The sequence below is a fragment of the Gorilla gorilla genome, chromosome 1 (assembly GCF_029281585.2).
Source record: "Gorilla gorilla gorilla isolate KB3781 chromosome 1, NHGRI_mGorGor1-v2.1_pri, whole genome shotgun sequence".
In the NCBI taxonomy this organism is placed as follows: domain Eukaryota; kingdom Metazoa; phylum Chordata; class Mammalia; order Primates; family Hominidae; genus Gorilla; species Gorilla gorilla.
In genome coordinates, this window is record NC_073224.2 from 11,718,727 (window position 1) to 11,740,847 (window position 22,121).

General features: G+C 36.4%; 1 protein-coding gene across 4 annotated transcripts in view; it reads left to right on the forward strand.

Moving 5' to 3' along the window:
- AKT3 (AKT serine/threonine kinase 3) overlaps nucleotides 1–22,121 on the forward strand; it is a 344,485-nt gene that overhangs the window by 94,787 nt on the left and 227,577 nt on the right. The window contains exon 2 of one of the 4 annotated variants that reach the window (XM_055380785.2): nucleotides 7,400–7,485. The exons of the other annotated variants lie outside the window; for them this stretch is intronic. The gene's annotated coding sequence lies outside the window, so the exon portion shown is untranslated. The remainder of the gene's footprint in view (nucleotides 1–7,399; nucleotides 7,486–22,121) is intronic. 4 annotated transcript variants of the gene reach the window in all.

Here is a 22,121-nt window from a genome sequence, read left to right on the forward strand (position 1 = left end):
GCAAGCCAAAGAAAGACGATTTTTGGATGGGGTGTTTTGAGCATATTCATAGGTTGAAGGAATGCAGTCAAAATACAGAGGGAAATTCAGAAAGATCCAAGAGAGAGATTCATCATTTGGCATAATCAAATCTTAGATGACAGTAAAGATGGGACACAAGAAAGAGGGGTTAGTTCTTGAAAACTAGAATGTATATGACTTCCTTTGTTATAAGTAAAGGGGGTATTCTGAATGTTTGAAGTAGAGAGCTGGGAAGTTGAAGTTATTCACATTTAATGGTTTCCCTGCTTTCTAGGAAGTAGGGATATTATAAAATGAGAAAGATGGGGTTGGGGGAGAGGGGTTTGAAGAGGGATAAAGAAGATGTGGCATGATTCCTTTAGAAAACAATCATGATCAAGTCAACTAGAGATGAATGAAATAATTTCCCAGGTTTGCATGAATTATGATAGATTTATTTGGTTTAGTTTCGTGATTTAGTATAGCAGTACTCAGAAGAGTTCCACGTAAAATGGATTATATCATATACCTAGGATGGAGACTGATAAGATGTGTATAATGAAAGAAAAAGTGGATTAGAAAAGTATAGAATGATCAGGGATTCCATAGAATGAGACAAGTAGAAGGGAACTTTTCAACTGAGAAAATAGGGAGAGAATGAAGGACTAGAAGTGGTAAGGAAAAGGAAGGAGGAAGTTCAGTAGAACTGAGGAAATTATAATATTAGCTTAAAATATTAAAGTATTCATGCAACAGTATGTGAGGGCCTGCCATATGCTAGGTACTGTTCATTTGTATTTACAACAGATGAAGTACCAAGTAGTACTTCAGTGGAGTTGCCACTAGATGTCACTCTGATTCGTACGGTAAGGCTAACCTTGACACGTACTCAAGATTGGGGCTTTGAAAGTCAGACCTGTATAAACAGGCAATTTTTAATAGCCTATGCAGATCAATTATTATCCAGAAATCTTATTCATATAACTAAACTACTTTTGAGAGAATATTCTCATGAGAACAAAACCCCTCAAATTTGAAAACTTCAAGTGATTAATACTGTCTTTGCATTATTGATTTTTATTATCTTAATCACACTAAATAGTATTTCTCAGTGAACTTCAACATTTTCTGAAATTCTACATTAAAGTTTGTGAATTTATTTTCTTTATATTGTTTTATTTACTTATCTGCTGAATTGGTTCTGGTTTTATAGGGACTAATGAATTTTTATAAGCACTAATAAAGCTGCTTTTTTCTAAGTGGTGAAGATTGTGCATGTGAACACCAAAGTTGTGAGTATAGTTTTACACTGTGTAGCCTTCCTATCAACTAGAAGGAAAAACACTGTCTATCCAACTCTTGTTTTTTTTTTGAGTCCCATTCTTGTTTTCTGTTCAATCAGTATAGCTTTGCCTCTTTATCTTCATGTTGAAATAAAGGGTCATGTTTAGAAAGCTTGTCAGCATTCCTGCCTATCCACAATTTTTTACAACTTGGTTCTTTCAAAACTCTGAACAATTTTGGATAGCTATGCAATATAAATATTAAACAAAACACAAAAAACCAGACACACCAACAAACCATGTTGATTTCCCCAGAATCATATAAACAATACCCAGGCATACTATATGTTTTAAAAGATATATTTATGTTTGTGTATCTTTTAATTTTTTCTTCATTTGACAGGGGAAAGATGTGAGATTATACAGCATTGCTAGAACCGTTGGGCCTTAGTGTAAAACAATTTACAGGTCATTATGGTTGAAAAAGCATAGCATCACATTTTTTGCATGTGCTATGCCTAGGTATATTCCAGTGCTTGCTTCAGACATCATTTCATTACTGACTCTTACCGATCCTTGTTATTCATTATGGTCTTAAGTAATTTTTAGCCATGTTTGCAAGAAACCTATACTATGTCTTAAGTGAACTGTCTTACATTTATCCATTTTGATTTTTTTTGTGTTTATGGATAAAGTCAGTTTACAATAAGTTTAATGTGGTTTTCTATGGTAACTTCCAATGTAATACTAAGAGTTTCACTTGGAAAGGTACCTATTTACTAAGCATGTTGTTAGGTGACATTTTGGTCTGTTCATTGAAGATACCTCCCTTTAATCTCTTCATTGTGTCTTGGGAAAGAAGTCATTTTGCTTTGGACAAGTGAACGTGAACATGCTGCATTTGCTGGGCTGTACTGGGTAGAATACAAGTACAAGAGAGAGGATCAGTTACAACTTAGCAGCAATGGCAATGTAATTTTACTTTCCTCAAATTTTGTTGAAGCAGTCATTAAGAATTACACTCTATAATAAAAAAAGCATGAAAATATGATGCAAAAATCTCCGTTAATGAAATTCCTCTTGAAATTATCCTCTAATTCCCTTTTAATTCTCAAATTCACTTTGCCATATAACTTTCAAAATGAAACTTCTGACATTTTTGTTTGTTCTTGGAAAAAGTGTTCATTTCTTTGCAGTTTTACGGTGAAAATAATATCCTATATTTCTTTTTAGGAATATATTCCTTTGTTGTGCTAGGAACAGTAAGTTTATTTAGATAATAGCCATCTACACTCTCTATCTCTAATCCCCAAAGGCCTTAACCTCCATTAGGAATAAATGTAGATTTTTGTTTGCTTGAAATAGCTTCCTGGGCATGTAAAAACCCCTTTGACATCATTATTTAGGGGCTCCCATCCTCCCAATGGAATCACAGCCTAATACAAAAACTTTGCAGCTGGTGAGCTCCCAAAGCCCCTTTTGATGATTGTTGTTAAACTCAGCATGGCAGCTTGCAGTTGTTCCTTTCCTGTACTGCCCCCCACCCCCCATGTTCATGTTCTTCATGACAATAAGAATTCTCCAGAGGTAAAACATAGGGCTGAAAATTTCTGATGTCTCCTTCATCCTCTGTTTCTTCTCATTCATTTCCATTCTAAGCATATTTATAAAGTTTAGTGGAGATTATCAAGGGAAAGATTGATTCTCTCTCTGTCTGTCTTTCTCATGCTTTACTGTCTCTAATAAACTAATTTCTTTAAAAACAAACAATTGAATATCAAAGCATTGAATATGCAGAGGTTATGAGACCCCCTCATCTTTTCTGTAGAGTATGTTAGTTTCAGGTAAATTAGAAATCAGAGGTCCTGGCTGTGACTTAGTTCAAACTTGGAAGTTTCTTATGTCATACTATGTTCTTTATTGATAAAATGAGGGTACAAATAACCCAAGCAAGTGGTAATTAAATGATTTATTAACTCAGGGACACACTAATTGACCAGAAATTTTCTCTGAAGTTTTTGTTCTAACTTTAACTGGCTGTATCAAGTATAGGCTTATGTTGGTATTATTTAGGGGAAAAAACATTTATCACTCAAGATAAAGCATGTTTAGCTCATTGAAATGTAAAGACAGAATACATTTTAATAGAACAATTACATATGATATGATTTAGATATTATGAAAATAACAACCATAATTGAGAAAGATCTAAAAAGACCTGGGACTGATAGGCAAGTTAGAAATGGACATTAAATTATTGAAAAAAACATACGGAGACAAACATGTTAGAAAATAAAGTACTCCCTATGTTTGAGTTTAGTAAAATAAGCATTAAAATAGGGCTAAATGGAAACAGAAACAAAGCAAAGTAAAAAATCATCGAATGAACCTGAAAGATCTTTTTGATTCCACATAGGGAATTTGTTTTTTTGAAGTTTTTGATACCTGCATTAAAGCTGAATTTTAGAGTTAATGCAGATTTTGCTACTTTAATTTTTTTGAAGTTCTGAATGCATTGAGTTTTGGAAACTATTTTCAGGATGAATACTACGGGTACTGCAGATGCTCACTTTATATAATTATGTGTCTTGAATTAATTAAATCCAACTTCAAAGGCATGTATCGGAAATTCCTTTGCATAATAAAACCTTCATTCCTAGTGCCAGTGATAAAATGAGCAGCAGAATGGTTTAGCAGGGGTGTCCAGTCTTTTGACTTCCCTGGGACACATTGGAAGAAGAATTGTCATGGGCCACACGATGAGCTAAAAAAAAATCAAAATACTATAATGTTTTAAGCTCGTGAATTGTGTTGAGGTGCATTCAAAGCTGTTCTGGGCTGCATGTGGCCTGAGGGTCACAGGTTGGACAAGCTTGGTTTAAAGGGAATAGGGACAAATTCTCATTCCAGAGAGCTGAGTACTGACTAATGTCATCTATTACCACATACTTTTGTGACCCTGGGCAAATCACTTTTCCTGTTTTTGTAAAATAAGGAGGATTGACCAAAATCATCTCTCAATCCGTACATGTTTTTAGTATGCTCTGATCATTTTAAAATAAATAATTTTGACATCACACCTCGTTTTCTTAAAAATTGATATGCCCAATACTCTTATTTTATTTTTGAGACAGGATCTCCGTCTGTTGCCCAGGCTGGAGTGCCGTGGCATGATCATAGCTCACTGCAACCTCAACCTCCTGAGCTCAAGTAATCCTTCCACCTCAGCCTCTTGAGTAGCTGGGACTGTACAGGTGCACACCACCACCCCTGGCTAATTTTTAAATTTTTCGTAGAGTACGGGCTTACCATATTGCCCAGGCTGGTCTTGAACTCCTGGGCTCAAGTGATCCTCTTGCCTCAGCCTCCCCACCCAAAAAAAATCCTGCTAGGATTACAGGCCTGAGCCACTGCCCCCAGCCTACTTTTATTTTAGAACTGAGAGCTTCAGTAAGATCATAACAGGAAAATTTAAAATCTCCCCCATTACTTGTAAAAGAACATCTTTTTGAGAAATTAAAACAATTTTTTTTTTTTTTTTAATGAGCCAAGGACTCATGAATACAGTGATCACAAATGAGATCCCCTCATGGTGATGAGAATAGCCATTTCAGAAATTACCACTGAACATAGTAAAGAATACTGGAACTAATAGTTGGTGGTGTAAAATGTGATCAATCAAGAGAGTCTATTTCTGTTATGTATAATAATATTTTAAGGTAAACTTTTTCTTAAAGTATGAGATACATAAAAGTGAAAGAATCATAAGAATACGGCTCTGTAAATATTCATGAAGTAAGCACACCATGTAACACCTATATTTGAAAAACAGTATTACCACTACCTTATAAGCCTTCCCTTCCTCTACCCTTACAGTCACTATGTCCCACCAAGCAAACAGGATGACTTCTACAGCATATATTAGTTTTGCGTGCTTTTGAGTGTGAAATCATATGGCGGCTTTTTCAAAATTTTATTTGTGAGATTTATTGATGTTGTTGTTTGTACTAACAGTTCATTCAGGCCCATTGCTGTATTATATTTCCACTGCATGACTAGACCCTAGTTTATCTGTTCTATTTTTGGATTTGTTTTGTTTTTACATTTTGGCTGTATGTCTTTGGGTGTGCATACATACACATTTCTGTTGGCTATGTACCTAGAAGTGGGACTGCTGGATCATAGAACGTGCATATGTTCAACTTTTGTAGATGCTGCTAGATGCTTTCCTGAAGTGTTTATTCTTTACATTCCAGCAGCAGTTTATAAGTTTCATTTGTTCTATATCTTCACCAACACTTGGTGATATTGTTGGTAGAGATGGGCCTCTCCCTATGGTTGCTGAGGCTGGTGTTAAACTCCTGGGTGTAAGCAATCCTTCCAAAGTGCTGGGATTACAGGCATGACAGGTGTAGCATCAACCCTGGCCAGTAATGTGGTTTTAATTTGTATTCCCCTGATAACTAATGAAGTAGAACTCTTTTTCATATATTTACTATTCATTTGGAGTACTAAAAAAATTTTATGACACTTGCATTTTAAAATATTAAACTTTCCTATGTTAAGAAGGGCTGTTGTAAATTAGTTATTTTCTAAAACATTTGGCATAATCATTCAGTCTATCTCTGTATTTGATAAGTTGTGAAATTCTTTGAAAATATTTTTTTCCTTAATAAAACTATGTATTTCAAACCATGGAATTGATTTCAAATGCTACCTTCTGAGTGTTATTAAGACTATTTATTCATAGTATTTTTGAAAACAAGACTAGAAAAAATGAAGTGGTTTAAACAAACAGTGGTTTTTCCTTCCAGGGAAGTCTTCTCCAGGAAATTTCTTTGCCGGGATGGTCAAGTCCCTTATATACAAAGTTTTTCTTCCAGGGTAAAATTATTAGGCATTGTAGAGGGTATAATTAAAAGTTGATCTGCCTAATTTTAGGTTTATTGGCCAATTACAACCTTATCATTGAACACAGAGTTTGGAAGATTCTTGAGCAGTATTTTAGAGCTGTTTTTGAGATGGAGACCAACTTTTCTATGTGCTCCTACATTTTCGAGCCTTCCGTGCACTTCCTTTGGATCTATGTGACTAATTTCTGGCCAGTGAATTGGGAGTGAAAATAGTATGTGTCACTTCGGCCTGAGTCAGTTAAGAGCTACCTCCTCCTGACCTCTTCTGTTGCAGTGGTGAACATGCACATGTTCTAAAGTTTATGTATGAAGCTAGTGTTTGTTGTTGCAGTCAATGTTAAGTAACCTAATAGAGTTTCATTTTAGTAAATGGTCTACACATTAAAAAAAAAAAAGATACCCTGGAGCCCCTGAAATATTTTTATGCCCATAATTTTTTGTGAGTAGAGTGCTGCTTTTAAAAAAGACTAGGGTTTGGAGAATATTCTTATGAGGAGAAATCGGTTTATGATGGGAAAATGAAAAAGGACAAACGTTTGTTTTATCATTCTACCAAATGCGAAGAAAACTTTCACAAAAAGAAATGTTTAAGGTTTCTGATTATCAGAGTTTTATTTATTTATTGAGATGGAGTCTCGCTCTGTCGCCCAGGCTGCAGTGCAGTGGTGCCATCTCGACTCACTGCAACCTCCACCTCCTGGGTTCAAGCAATTATCCTGCCTCAGCCTCCCAAGTAGCTGGAATTACAGACACCCAGCACCATGCCCGGCTAATTTTTGTATTTTTAGTAGCGACGGGGTTTTGCCATATTGGCCAGGCTGGTCTTGAACTCCTGACCTTAGGTGATCTGCCTGCCTCAGCTTCCCAAAGTGCTGGGATTACAGGTGTGAACCACCATGCCTGACCTCTGAGTATATTTATTATTTACATAAAATCCGATTGTTTTTATAACATTAAAATGATTTTAACTAGTTTTGCTTTTTAAAAAAAAATTTCAATTTAGAAAGGTGGTAACTATCAGAGAGGCATATGACACAGACATAGTGGCCCCTTGGTATCCACAGGGGATTGGGTCTAGGTCCCTTGTGGATACCAAATTCCAAGGATGCTCAAGTCCCTTATATACAATGGTGTAACATTTGCATATATTGTTCTATTGTTATTTTTTACTGTTTTTTTTTTTTTTTAATTTTCTATCTGTAGTTGTTTGAATCTGTGGATGAGAAACTCATGGGTTCAGAATGGCCTATCACAAACTGAGGATTATGGAAAAATACTGTAGTTTACAGGTATTTTTTTTGAATACTGTTAATACACAGATTACTCATAGTCTAATTGGAATAAAAATATTGAGAAAAATAAAGTCCTTTTCATGTTTAATTTCTAATTCTTTGCACAAAAGTAATTTTTTGGAAAAGCTGTTTCTTGGTTTCATTTTAGAATTCCCAGCAACCAAAAGTAAGCCTGAGTTTGTACCAAGGTAGGAAGTATTTTATATTTTATCATGTCTGCTAGTCTTGTTCTATTAAATTGTTTAAGCAACTTTTTATTATAGGAAATTTGGAAATGTGAGATGTTTAGCGCAAGGAAATGATCTTAAATGGAACAAAACTGGTTAAGAAATTGAAATGAATAAAAAGCATGTTATGAAAATATGCAACACTCTCATTGACCTAATTAAAATAGCTTATATAAGATTATTGTTGGACTATGTCTTATAAACTTACAAGGGAAATCTTGATTCCCTCTCTTTAACTCCTTATAGTTATTGCCAAGATTAATATTCTTACATGTATATTTTTACAAATATGTATGATAGAATGGTCACTGTAAAAAAGTTCTATTTTTAAAAACATTGGCATGAGAAAAAGGTGAATGCTTCTTAATAAAGTATTGGAATAATTATTTATTAGTGTTACTGGAAATGGGTGATTTAGTGTCACTTTTTGGGTAATGTGGATTTGTTTTGAGAGAGAAACAGAGAAACACTCAAGGAAACAAAAATCAACAAAGACTAACGAAATTTCTGCAGAGAATACAGGTATGTGCTTGTATGAAACAAAGGTCCTATCATGAAAATACTAAAAGTCTTTGAAGAACTAGGCTGGAGTTTATACTGCTAGTGTTCTTTATTGACGATATATGGAACATACAGTTATATATGTGATGAAGTTAACATTAATGATATAAATTTCCCAGATGTAGGGCTAACACTCCTTCAAAAATCAGATTTCCAGGTATTTCATAGCTTGAACAAATATTTGATGAGACCCCTCCCCTGAAATTTTATACCCTAGAACTTAATAAACATGCCTGGAAATTTTATGTAGATGAAGGATTGGGGTTTCTAGAGGTCATGGTGTAAGTCATTCTTTCCTACCTGGCCTTTGTACAGTACCAGATACAAAATGAAGAGTAAAGATAGAGGCCAGAACGTACCTACTAATGATAAAAGTCCAAGTGGAGGTCTGAGTTTGAGAGCCAAATGACCTGCTGATTGAATTGCAGAACCGGGCCAACTTTTTCAAGCACTCTTCAGGTAATATAAATAAGACAGTGCCATAGAGCAGGGATCTTTATGGTTTTTGTTGCAATTGTAGCTACTCTGTGATTGTGATGCAAGAAAACAGCCATAGACAACAGGTAAGCTAATGAGTGTTCCAATAAAACTTTATTTAGAAAAATAGGCATCAGCCTTTTGTAGTTTGCTGATCTCTTGCATAGAGGAAAAAGGCACATTTGCATTTTCTGCAGCCTACTAGTTTGAACAGGAAGAAAAGGGGCCCAGCAGAATCCTGCATACCAAGGATTTTTCCTCACCAGTTTTTCACCAGATAAAATACTCCATCTTACCAGAATTAGAGGGAGTAAAGGGAGAGAAAGAAACCTGAAATAATACTAATGAGCTCTCCTTGTAAGAAGTGGGGCAAACGCTTTTCTCACAATTCCCTTGACACTAGAATTTACTCTGTTACTCAGGTATACTGCCCTTCCAGTGGACTCAAAAGAACCTATAAAACACAAAGTATTACTTTGTACTGCATTTTCCAAACTTGAGAGTCTAAGTGTTTTGGTGCTAATTTTGGCGTAGTTTCTCTCATTTTTTGTTAGTGATAGTAAAACCATGTAATGAGCTCCCAGGAAGACCCTTCTCTTCCAGCCACATGTGGTGACATGAGGACATGCCTTTGGCCTATTTTGGGCAGCTCAGATTACTCTGTGGATTGATTCGTATTTTTTGAGTGCCTACAAAATATGAGGCATTTCGATAAATGCTGGGGATACAATAATGAGCAATAGTGATCCAGTTCTTACCCTCACAAGAGCTTGTGCTGTGTAACAGAAAGGGCTCTAAAAAGAAAAAGTGATTTCTAATTTGAAACCTGAGGGACTAGCAGCACATGCCAAAGGGGACAAAGTTCAGCATGTTCCAGGATTTGGAGAAAGCATTGTTTACCTGGGGAACAGAGTGTAAGCGGAAAGTGGAGGTAGATAGCTGAGGCTGGAAAAGGAGGAGGGAGCCTGGGTTGCAAAACCTGTGTAAGCACTTGGGTTTTGTCAGATCAGCGGGACGTGGTTGAGGGGCTCTAAAGCCATAAGATGATGTGAATGATCTCTATTTTTGAATATGTTCAGTCTAGATTAGAAGAGGCAAAAATTGAAGACCTACATTTGTACTGTTCAACAAAGTAGCCATGGTCCAAAGTGGCTGTTGAGCACTTGAAAGGTAACTAGTGTGATGAGGAGTGAGTTTTACATTTTTGTTAATTTTGATTTAAAAATTTAACTTAAAATTTTAAGCAATATGTTTTCCTTTAACTTTAGTATTTTGATTGGACTACATTTCACATAAGTTATTGAAAATTTAGAGTGCGAATTGACCTATATTATAGGTGTAAAATTCACACTGGATTTTGAGTTCAAGATATAAAAAGCAAGAATGTAAAATATCTCAATTTTTTCTATTGGTTATATGTTGAAATGATCATATTTTGGATATACTTGGTTAAATATATTATTCAATTAAATTTTACTCTTTCTTTTTGCTCTTTTATGTATGGCTTTTAGAAAATTTAAAATTACATGTATGTGTCACATTATGTGTCTTATTGGACTACTCTGGCCAGATTCCAGTTCAGAGGCTCTCATAGGAATCTAGATGAGAGATCACCATGATCTGTGCTAGGGTTGTGGCAACAGCATAAGGTTTGAGAGTGATCTAGGAAATAAAACATAGGATTTGCCATTTGATTAAATGAGAGATGGTGAATTCGTTATAAAGAAGGAAAAGGGAGCCTCCAAGCACAAAAATACAAGAAAATGTATGGTAGCGGAATGGCAGATTCAGACATGTAAACAAGCAAAAACAATGCATGTTATTTTTTAATTGACAAACTAAAATAATGTAGTTAAAACAATATTCTTCTACCATTGGATTTTAGCATTTTTAATGTTTGCTTTTTAGTATATACTACCTAATTGCTTCTTTAGAGTTACATAGTTTTGCATTTCTTAGATTGTAACTGAACACTAAATTTTACAATGTAATGGTTTACCATCTTTATTTCCATGTCATTATCTCTTCATCCTCAACGAGTACTAAGTGGGAAGTGGGACTGGAGACATTTATGTATACTTTTGAGCATATAAATTCTCTAAACATTTTCAAATTTGATAATATAAAATTTATTTACATTTTCTTTAAGATGAAGCTTATTCCTTCTTAAAAGAACAAGTACTTTATTTACATGTGAAGGTTTACTAGACACCTCCCTAAAGTTGAAGCCCTAACAGTATCTGATGAATGTTAAACGTTTAATACTTTCCCCCATTGTCCTCCTAAGAAATAAGATGCATTTCTAGCTTCATTTTCCAGTCTCTTAAGCTTATGAAAGTAGTCGAGACAGTTTGTTGACCCCAAAGAGACCTTTTAGTCTCTGGCTTGTTAGACAACAGGGTCTGTAGTCTTCATTGGCATTCAGATCACAGGCAGCCACTGGGCTCAGTGCAAAGCCAAGCACAGCTTTAGGATTTAGACAAAGCCACCCTGGCAAAGGAACCCAGTTGTCAGGGTAGCTGGCTGTATTGTAAAGAACTGTTGCATAATGGAGAGACCAAGTAGAACTATTAGGATGCAAATGTGAAAAAAATGGTGGAGCTAACCTGCAAAAACAAACATTTCTTTTTTGGTGAAGAGTCTAGTCATTGTTGCTTTCTTCTGTTTTAACTTCTCTGGGCCAGGGATGTAGTTGGTGCAATTTGAGTATATTAGTTATCTTCAGTCATAATGCTATCCTATATTACTTTAAAATAAACAGCTAATTTGTAGGAAGAGACCACAGTACTTCAATGTTTTGGAATCTTTTCATAATTTACAAGTGCATCCTACTTTAGTCTAGATCAATTTTATATGTGATTTTTATTCTAGATTAGATGGGAAATCCTTTTTGCTCTTGATTTTATTTCATCTGATTTATAACGAAATATTGTTCTAATCATTGTCATCCAATGACTTCTCCCGGTGGATTCTCATAGTTGTCCTATTTATTGTAGAATTTTTGGCTCAAGAGGAAACCTACTGAAATCCTTAAAACAAGAATTGCTTTATTTTACTAATGTCTTAAGGAAGTCTCCCCTGTCCCTTTTCTCCTTTTCACTTTCTTTTGTTTGTTCATCCCTGTATTGAGTGCTCACTTTTTCTTTTGCTTTCTACTTCTTCATTAGTTCTTTTCTTTCTACTTTTCATCTTTCTTAGCAAAACATTGTAGAACCCACACTTTGATAAATGCTGTGGTAGGGAAAGGGAATACTAGTAAGAAGAAGAAGAAGGAATAACAGAAGGGGCTCCTAACCTGGATTTAGGAGTCAGGGAATAACAATTACACCCATGCCTTACTGAGCTGTTACTGCATGCCAAGCACTGTTTTAGGTGTTTTACCTGAATTAATCTCATTTAATTTTCATAGCAACCTTATGAGGAAAGCGCTATCATCCCCATTTTGCAGATGAGTATGAGGCACAGAGGAATAAAGTGACTTTTCCAAACTCACATTTTGTGTATGATAGAGCCAAGAAAGGCTTTCTAGAAGTTTTGAGCTTGAAACTGAGATCCGAAGGTAGAGTAAGAGTTGCCTGGTACACTGTGAATGGAAGCAGGTTATGGGAAGAGGGACCAGCAAAAGTGTGACAGAAAGGACTCTTGCACCTTTCTGGAAGTGAAAGTAGATTAGTAGAGTTTGAGGGATTCTGTGAGAAAGGGACTAGTGAGAAATGATGCTGGAAATATTGCTCTGTGTTCAGATAATTTACATATGTTATTTGTGTGTGATGGTTCATTTATTCAGCAAATACTTGTGTCTATGAAATGCCAGTTGCATGGCTGTTATCTGTTGGGAAGGTGGAAAGAAAATAGCAAAATAGGGGTGGCATACATCTGGATGAAGTTACATGGACTTTGAGGTGTTTTAAAGTAGATGAATCTTAAGCAAAGTCTTAGTACGTCTGTTTTGTTTCAAATCAGCATATGCCTTGACTTTCTCATTTTGTTATGAGGCTTCCATTTCTTTATCTTCGAACTTAGTACTTGCAAGGCTCCTAATTTCTTTAAGATTGCTGTATAATACCATTCACTTCATTCTTGTTTTGGTTTGCCTTTGAAATAGCTTTAAGAACAAAATACCTCTATAGCTGTTATTTTTCTGACTTTTAAACCTTTATTGGTGGAGCCATTCTTTTTTCTAATTCTTGCTTCTCATTTTCTTCCAGGACTATGATTCCTTCAGCCTTCTTTAGTTCCTTCCTTTCTAGTAAATTCCATTAACATTGGGCATCAAGTACAGCCATTTAAGGCCTTTTATGTTTTTCTTGACCCCAGGTTTTTGGAATCTGAATATTGATTTATCACTATGACAATGATTGGCAATTGTAATTTCTAACATTGATTACTCACTATGGTATGTGCCAGGCACTATGCTAATTGATTTATATAAAATAACCTAAGCTTTAGAACAACTTTCTGTGGTAGGTGTTACCAAATTATTATCATCCAGTTTTCTAGTGAAAGAAATGGGAGTTTCAGAGGGATTAATGTTATCCAGGTTACACTGATAATAAGTGGCAGAGCCAGGATTTGAATCCATGTATTTGACTACAAAGCATATACTTTTTACCCCCATCTCAAGCTTTCTGTCTAGCACTTGCATTTTCTTATTTTTACAGATTAAAAAAAGTATGTGGCAGATGGTTTAGGCTAAATATAACCAAAGCTAAATGCATCTCCCCCTAAATTACTTACCACTGTACTTAATATTTATTTAGGATGTATTTTGTGTTTAGCACTAGCAAAAGGAAGAATAATTTTACTTTTTAATAATATTTGAAATACTTACTTTGAACTTCAAATTCATTCTCGCATTCTATTTATTCTTCCATGGCATTGTCTCAAATACCTGTCATTGGCTTCTCTTCTCTACAGTTTGACCCATTAGTTGGGTTTACATTTGTTTCCCACAGGTGATTGTGGTGAGCATGCACCCACTTTTGCAGCTATCTAATAAAAAGATGGAAATAGTTGGACAACTCATATCAACTATGAGAATGACTGGTGATGATTGATAGAGCTGGCTACTCATGCTAACGTTTGTTGCTAGGTATGCTACAGTAGTCTCTAATAAAAATGGTGGAAAATGTTATGAGAGGAAACACAACGAAATATTTTTCTGGGTATGAAGTAATGTTACAAATTGCTTTTGGTATGAGTAGCCAGTTAAAGTTTCAAATATCATACTTAGATGATATTTTTAGAAACATCTTGAAAAATAGTCATGTGGTGCAGAATGATGTTTCAGTCAATGATGGACTGCATATATGACAGCGATCCCATAAGATTATAATGGAACTAAAAAATTCTTATTGCCTAGTGATGTAACATCATAGCACAATGCATTACGTTTTTATGGTGATGGTGGTGTAAACCAACCTATTGCATTGCCAGTTTTGTATAAAAGTATAGCACATACAATTATATACAGTACATAGTACTTGATAATGATAATAAATGACCGTGTTACTGGTTTATGTATTTATTATACTGTTGTCATTTCAGAGTGTACTCTCTCTGCTTTTTTTTCTTTTTTAAAGGTTAACTGTAGAACAGTCTCATGCAGGTCCTTCAGGAGGTGTTACAGAAGAAGGCGTTGTTATTGGAGATGGCAGCCCCATGCACATTATTGCCCCCAAAAGCCCTCCACTGGGACAAGATGTGGAGGAGGACAATGATATTGATGATCCTGACCCCGTGTAGGTCTAGGCTAATATGTATGTTTATATCTAAGTTTTTAACAAAGAAGTAAAAAAAATTTAAGTAGAAAAAAGCTTATGGAATAAGGATATAAAGAAAATACTTTTGTACAGCTGTACAGTGTATTTGTGCTTTAAGCTGTGTTACTACAAGAGTCAAAAAGCTACAAAATTAAACAGTTTATGAAGTAAACAAGTTATAGTAAGCTAAGGTGAATTTATTATTGAAGAAAGAAAAATATTTTGTTATTGTAGCCTAAGTGTACGGTGTTTATGAAGTCCACAGTAGTCTACAGTAATATACTAGACCTTCATATTCACTCACCAGTGATTCACCCAGAGTCACTTCTAGTCCTACAAGCCCCATTCGTGGTAAGTGCCCTATAGAGGTGTGCCACTTTTTTTTTTTTACCCTGTGTACTGTATTTTTACTGTACCTTCTCTATGTTTAGATTTGTCTAGATACACAGATACCATTGTGTTAGAACTGCGTATTCAGTACAGTAACACGTTCAGGTTTGTAGCCTAAAAACTAGGTGTTTCTATGATGTTCACTCAGTGAGGAAATTGCCTAATGATGCGTTTCTCAGAATGTATCCCCATCATTAAGCAATGCATGACTGTAATGGAGTAATGTGACCTGGTATTCTTTTTCCTTTTTATAGTTCACACTGTATATTTTTAAACAGTACTTCAGTGTTTCAGTTTATTTGTGAACTTTGATTTGTGCATTTACACATTCATACATACATTGATTCACTCCTTCGTAAATACTTTATTGATGAAATATTACTTACTGGAAGTGCCAGTGAGGTACAGGAGATACAGCAGTACACAGTGCTGAAATAGTCACAGCCCTCATGGACTTGACAGTGTGTTTATCATTGGATTGGATTTAAGAGAATTAGCTAATTTTTTTCTGTTGAGAGTTCATGCCATATTTGACTTTTGGATTTTCTGAGATTTATATTAATAGATTTGAAAATTTTGGTTTTAGAATTAGGCTAATGGTTACAGTTGTACCTCAGTTTATTGTGCTTTGTTTAATTGCACTTTGCACATATTGCATTTTGTACAAATTGAAGGTTTGTGGCAACTCTGTTGAGCAAGTCTGTGTCATTTTTTCCAACAGCATATGCTCACTTCATTAGCATTTTTAGCAATAATGTTTTTAATTAAGATATGCACTTTTTAAAAGACATAATGCTATTGCACATTTCATAGACTATAGTGTAGTGTAAATATAACTTTTATATGAGCTGGGAAACCAGAATTTCATATAACTTGTTTTATTGCCATATTTATTGTAGAGGTCTGTAACTGAACCCAAAAGGTCTCTGAGATATAACTTGTATATAGATTTTGATTTGGTCACTACATATGTTTATGATTGTTAGCCTATACTTATTGGCATTCTGAAATTTTCCTTTTTTCACTTAATATTGTTTTTGTGCTCTGTCCGTGTGCAATGTAGTTACAGCTGTAGCTAAAGCTGTTGGTAGGTTATGCCTTTTCGCTGCTGTATAGTATTCCATTTGAATATGTAGCACTACTTTTTATTTATTCTTTAATTGATAGACTTTTAGAATATTTCCCCTTTTCCTCTTCTAGTCAGTTAATACTACAATAATTGAGGCCTCTTATGAGTCAAAACTTTAAACAGCTTTGAAAAAGAGCTATCTTTTGTCTCATTAATGTAATTTTAAAATAGAAGTATTTGAATTTTGCCTTTAGTATTTTTGATATTTTGCAGAAAGTTCCAGTTGACTTAGTTTAAATGGAGTCTAGTTTGTGTGCTTTTCATACCTTACCAGTAAAAGTCCTGAACTGGTCATTTTACTTGGAGTGTATGAATTGGCATAGCACAGTACTGAACAGGTAAAAGGAAACAAAGTATAGGAAAGCAGCTAATTATAGTAATTGCAGCTGGTTTCAAAGTACTTCTAACAGTTAGTGCATAATGCTTACTTGAAAGCATCAAATGGGTGCTAGTTGTGAAATAGAACACCTGTTTGTTGTTGAGCATGTGTTTATGCAGATGATTGTTGTTGTCAAAGCACCTTGATGTAGAGTAGTCCTGTTTACATTTACATTCTCCCCAAAGGATTAACAGTGTTCTCTCAATAAATTTGCAGTCTATTCTCCTCTCAAAGGCTGCTGTTTGGAGGGTGGTGTGAAAGAGGCAACAAGTGCTTGCTAATCACTTGAATATACATAATTAGCTACAGTCTGGTGCACTGGATTCTTTGTAGAACCATAACAATACTGATTGGCAAATGCACATAACAAGAGATGTGTCACCATATAGTCCTTGAGAGTGCTGGTTGTTTGTTCGTTGGTATTTATTACTTATTTTTCTCAACATGAGTTAAATTTTTATTATCAGTACACAAACTCTTTTCCTGTTCTTTTAAATGAACCAGTGTGTTATATAACAACTCTGTCATCACTAAGAAGCAGTTTGTAAATTTCTAGACTACCTAGAGTCTGAGGGTATTATTTAAAAACACATTTGCTGTATTTAGTAATTCCAAAGATTGAGAAACATCCAGTCAGCCACCATCTCTTCCCTTTGGTAGGCTCAGCAAGGGAGTGGAGAAGCTTTTTAATAGAAGAAAGAGGCAGCTTTAGGTATGCTGTGGTTGGAAGGCTGTTGGCATGGGAAAGCTGGAAGTGTGGGTATCTTGTGTGACTGGTCTGGGGAACATCTTAGCTTTTTCTGTTTGGTCCTTGGTTGTCATTGCCCAAGTCCTGACCGTTCTGGGCTCTTGGCTGCAGAGCTTGTGGTTTGCCATCCTGCGTTGGTTGCAAAGGTTGTGGCTCAGAGTTCTGTGGTTATACATGATCTCACTGTTGTCTATTTTATATTCAGCCTCTCAGTGGGTAGTGTTGTTAAGATGAGGCGAAATTTATTTAGAAAAAAATATGTAAATCTATATGAAGAACAGTATTAAGTAAATAATGTAGATGGCATGTGAATATGACACAAATTGTGAAGGTGGTAAATTAGGAAGAAAGGAAAAACCGTTACATGGTAATTACATATGAGGCATTTCACTGAGTGTTTTCCCATTTTATTTCATTTTATCCTCTTCAAAGCTCTGTAAGTACAATATCATAATCCTGAAATTATAAATGAAGATTCTGAGGGTTAGTGAAGTACATTGGTCCATGGTTGCGCAGCTAAGAAACAGGAGCTGGAATTCCAACCCAGAGCTTACTGACTTGAGCTTACTGACTTTTGAGTCTAAAAAGAGGCACAAACTATTAGTTTACAAATGTGATCATTCCATGAACTGAGATCTTTCAGTGCGTCACTTCTAGTGCCTTCTATTTCTCTTCACAGAACACTCTTTTTGGATAAAGAGGGTTTAAAAAATAATCTCTCTATTGATTTTTAAATAGCTGCGGTGGCTAGCTTCCAAGTCTGCAACTATGTACTTCCTTGTTTCAAGCTGGCCTCACTATGTGCGTAGAGGACGACTTGGCTTATCCTAGTTACTGTTGCTGTACTGAGACCATCCAGTAAGAGTGACTCAGAGCTTGCCCATTACCTCTTCTTGCCCCTTAGTTCTTGCTGTATATCAAAGCAAGTGTTTTCTAAATTCTTGCAGACTCTTTGTTCTCTATTGCCTTATTATTGGTGATATTGCATGCCATTTATCTTAAATGTATGGATGGTAGAAAACATGAGCTGCTACAACAACATAATATATATCTACAGCAGGCTATTATATTTTTTTTTTGCTTTCATTTTGGCTTGTGGTAGATACTTACATATAAGAGTTTATGCTATGAGCAGAAATAATCGAAATGTCACGGGATCCTTCAGGTGTCACTTTGCCAGCCGGGAACCATTGTGGCCTCTGGCGCCCCTGCTTGAGTTTCACTCACTCCCACTGTGCTCGTTCCACCCATTCAGCCCGGCAGGCTGCACTCAGTTCGCCCAACCCGGATCCCACGCCTGATGAGGGCAAACCAGGCTCAGAGCACTGAAGGGTGTGTGAGAGAGCTAACACAGGATCCGGCCAGCTGTGGTGGGGCAGGCAGCTCTGGGTGCTGGCAGAGGTGCCGGCTCCTTGCCAGGCTGCAGCTGGAGCAGGCGTACCACACGTAGTTTCTGGTGCAGGTGCTGGTGTCTGGAAAAGGGGGATGCGGTGGCACCTAAAAACTTGGGGATGCCAGCAACTGCAGAGCCTCAAGGAGTGGGTGAGGCGTGCTCTCTCATTCTCGCCACCCGCGGCTCGGCGAGCAGGGGGAGCAGGTTTCAGCTTGTTCAGTCCCACCACCTCACCCCAGCCGGCGGCTCCCAGGCTGGCCCAGCTCCTCTGCCACTTCCTGTCACATGGGGCAGCTGCCCAATGCAGGCAGAAGGCAGGAAGGCTATAGTGTTACAGCTCTAGCTCGGGAAATCCTGATGTCTGGGCCCCCAGAAGTGTCACTGCTCTTCACTCCTGCAGTCCAGCAAATGGGAGCATGTCACCACCCACAGTTTGGTGAGTTGGCCAGGAAAGCGTTGCAGCCCTTTTCATGCCCACTGTTGGGTGGGTCCCGAATTCTGGTCCTTTGTCCAGGAAGAATGAGGTTATGTGGACAACTGGAAGGTGAGCAAGGTGGAGAAGTTTTACTGAGTGGCAGAACAGCTCAGCAGAGAGGAGACCCAAAGCGGGCAGCTCCTAAGAGTAGTCCTTACTTACCTTGAGTCCAGCTGAAGCTGGGGTTTTTATGGGCTCAAAATGGAGGAAGTGTGTGCTGATTGGTCCCTGGGCAGGAGGAAGTGCGTGCTGAGTGGTCCATGGGTGGACCTGGAAAAAAACACCATTTCACTGGCTGAAAGGCGTAAAGGAAATTCTCCCTCCAGGTTGTGGATTCCACCTAGAAGGGGCAGCCAGGTTTTCAGGCTTCATGCTGTGTGTGGCCTGAAGGTTGGGTTTCACTGGGGACCTGTCCCAATCTGCCTAGGAATTTGTCTGCCTCCTGCCACTATCACAGTTTTATTTCTGAAATACACAAATATTTAAAGCTGTTAGGAAGGTGTCAGTAGAGAGACTTGGAAAATACAGGCAAGATGAAAGTAAATTATTCTGGTAATAAAATGACCCATTCTTATTAGTGAAAATGAAAAATATACATAAAGAAGAACACTGTAATCTATCATCTATTGTCCAGAGATATTACTAATATTTTATGTCTCCTTAATCTTTTGTCTATGCACATATTTTTATTTTTAAAATACAACATTTGGAATTTTATATCTTGCTTTTTTCTCTTAATATTATAAACGTTTTCCCATATCATTAAGGACTTTTAATAGCATTTTATAATTATTTACCTAACAGTTCTCCCTGATCGTTAGACAGTTAAGATAGATTTCAGATCTTTTTTTAAGGTAGATTTTTATGAGTGAAATTACTGGCTCAAAGGATATGGTTACTTTCATGTCTCTTTATAATCTATGAGGTACTTGATTTTTTTCCTGGAAAGCCTGTACCCATTTATGTGCTCACCATATTCTCATGCTTTAAACTCAGTGCATATGCTTTTATTTTCACTAGTATTTTGAATTCCATCCTTTTAATCTTTTCAAAATCTCAAATCATTACCTCTCTTGTATTACCAGTCTCTCCCTCTCTGCTTTATCATTCACATCAGCATATAAAGGTGCAATAGTATCTTCCATCCTAAAAAGAAAAGCTCCCTCTTGACATATTGCTTCCCATTCCACTACTGCCTCTATTTCTGCTTCTCTTTTAATAAAATTTTATTGCATGGTTTGTCCACACTGGCATCTTTCATATTCTCACCTTGTAGTTAATTTTCTGCCCTAAACTCTAGTTTATTTGGATTTCTTACTCCTCTGAAGAGTCTAGTAAAAGTCATTGACATCCGCGTGAACATTTTTCTCTTTCTTTTTCTCCATCTCTTAATATCATTCAGCACAAGTAGCAACTCAATTCTTGAAACCCAACCTTGGTTTCTCCTAACTCATTGGCTCTTCCTTTCTGATCTTGTATCAGTTCTTGATACACTACCTGATGCCTACTTATTGGAGGGCCATGTGACTCCATGGAGGACTCCTTTCCCTAAGGAAAAACTAAGTTTCCCTGAAGTCCTTTTTGTCTCTAATAACTTTTTTCCTCTTCTGGGATGTCTGGCATATGACTCTTGCCTTAGAGTCCATAGACTGCAAATGAGTTTGTGCTTTTAGTGACACGTACTTTAAAACTCATTGATCTTAGTTTTATTAAATCTTTAGATTTTTGAAAATTTTCTTTCAAGTGGTTATTCTTTGAAATCGTGAAGAACTAACAGCATATGATCAGACAGTTTTGCTGCAAAAGCATTGGGATTGCCTGTCCTGTCCTATCTGTTCCCATAAAGTTTTAGGTGAAATACAAAGGTTTATGATCTAAATTCACAATTGCTAGTATGATGCATTAGCACACCATAAGTTCACAGAACTCTTTGCACTATATTCCTGAATGATTAAAACTTAACAGCTGGCATAGTATCAAGTGCTGGCTGCCCAAGTGTCTCCCTCACAACCTATAGATAGAGTTTATTGCCTGTCACAGAAAGGGAGTACACCACCTGGTTAGAACTTCGGCAGTTTCTTGGAGGGAAGAAAGCAAGAATAGTATGTACTGAGAATCAAAGTTTGGTTGAGGTTGAGTCAATACTGGGTGTGTGTGTGTTTGATTAAAATTGGATGTTGACCATTATGCAACAGCAAGGGATTCAAAGAATCTTACATACTGTTGGGGCTTTCTATTGAATCGTTGATGCGTGTTTCAGGAGTTTGCTGTGATGAACAATCAAACCGTTTGCCAGGGTGAGGCTCTCCCTGAATAGTCAAGTCATGTTAATGTACACTGTAAGTTGTTTAGGGAGTTGACAGTTTTAGTCTTCAAGTTGTATGTGGTTTCCGTTAAACTATTAATGTCATAGGACTACAACATATTACTTCAAGCTCTTAAAATGGCTTTCAATTATTTTTGAGAGATGTAGCTGAGTGCTGCTTATACTCAGGTCAATTCTTATAAAACGCCAACATCCCTCTATGCCTAAATATCAAATCATTGTTATAATTATTTTTTTAAACTAAGATTATATCAAATTTTTTAGTTTGATACTTAAAAAATAGTTATGATGCTTTTTTTTCTTATTTCTCTTTTTTTCTTTGCTAGAAAGACTTTGAACTATAAGGATGGAGGTTCCTTTTCTGCAGACTTAAGAAAGAGGATGTGAAACTTGTTTTCATGAGTTCTAAATACCTCAAGTTATTGTTGCAAGAATAGGGTTTTCAGTTTTGCAATTTTAGCCTATAAATTACAATGAAGAGTAAGAGTCCTTATAATAATAAACTTTCGGGGCTGGGAGCAGTGGCTGACACCTGTAATCCTGGCACTTTGGGAGGCTGAGGTGGGAGGATCATTTGAGGCCAAGAGTTCTAGACCTTCCTGGGCAACATAGCAAGACCCTATCTCCACAAAAAGTGAACAAAATTAGCCACGCATGGTAGTGCATGCCTGAAGTCCCAGCTACTTGGGAGGATTGCTTGAGTCAGGAGGTCAAGGCTGTGTTGAGCTGAGATTGTACCATCACACTCCAGCCTGGGCAACAGAGC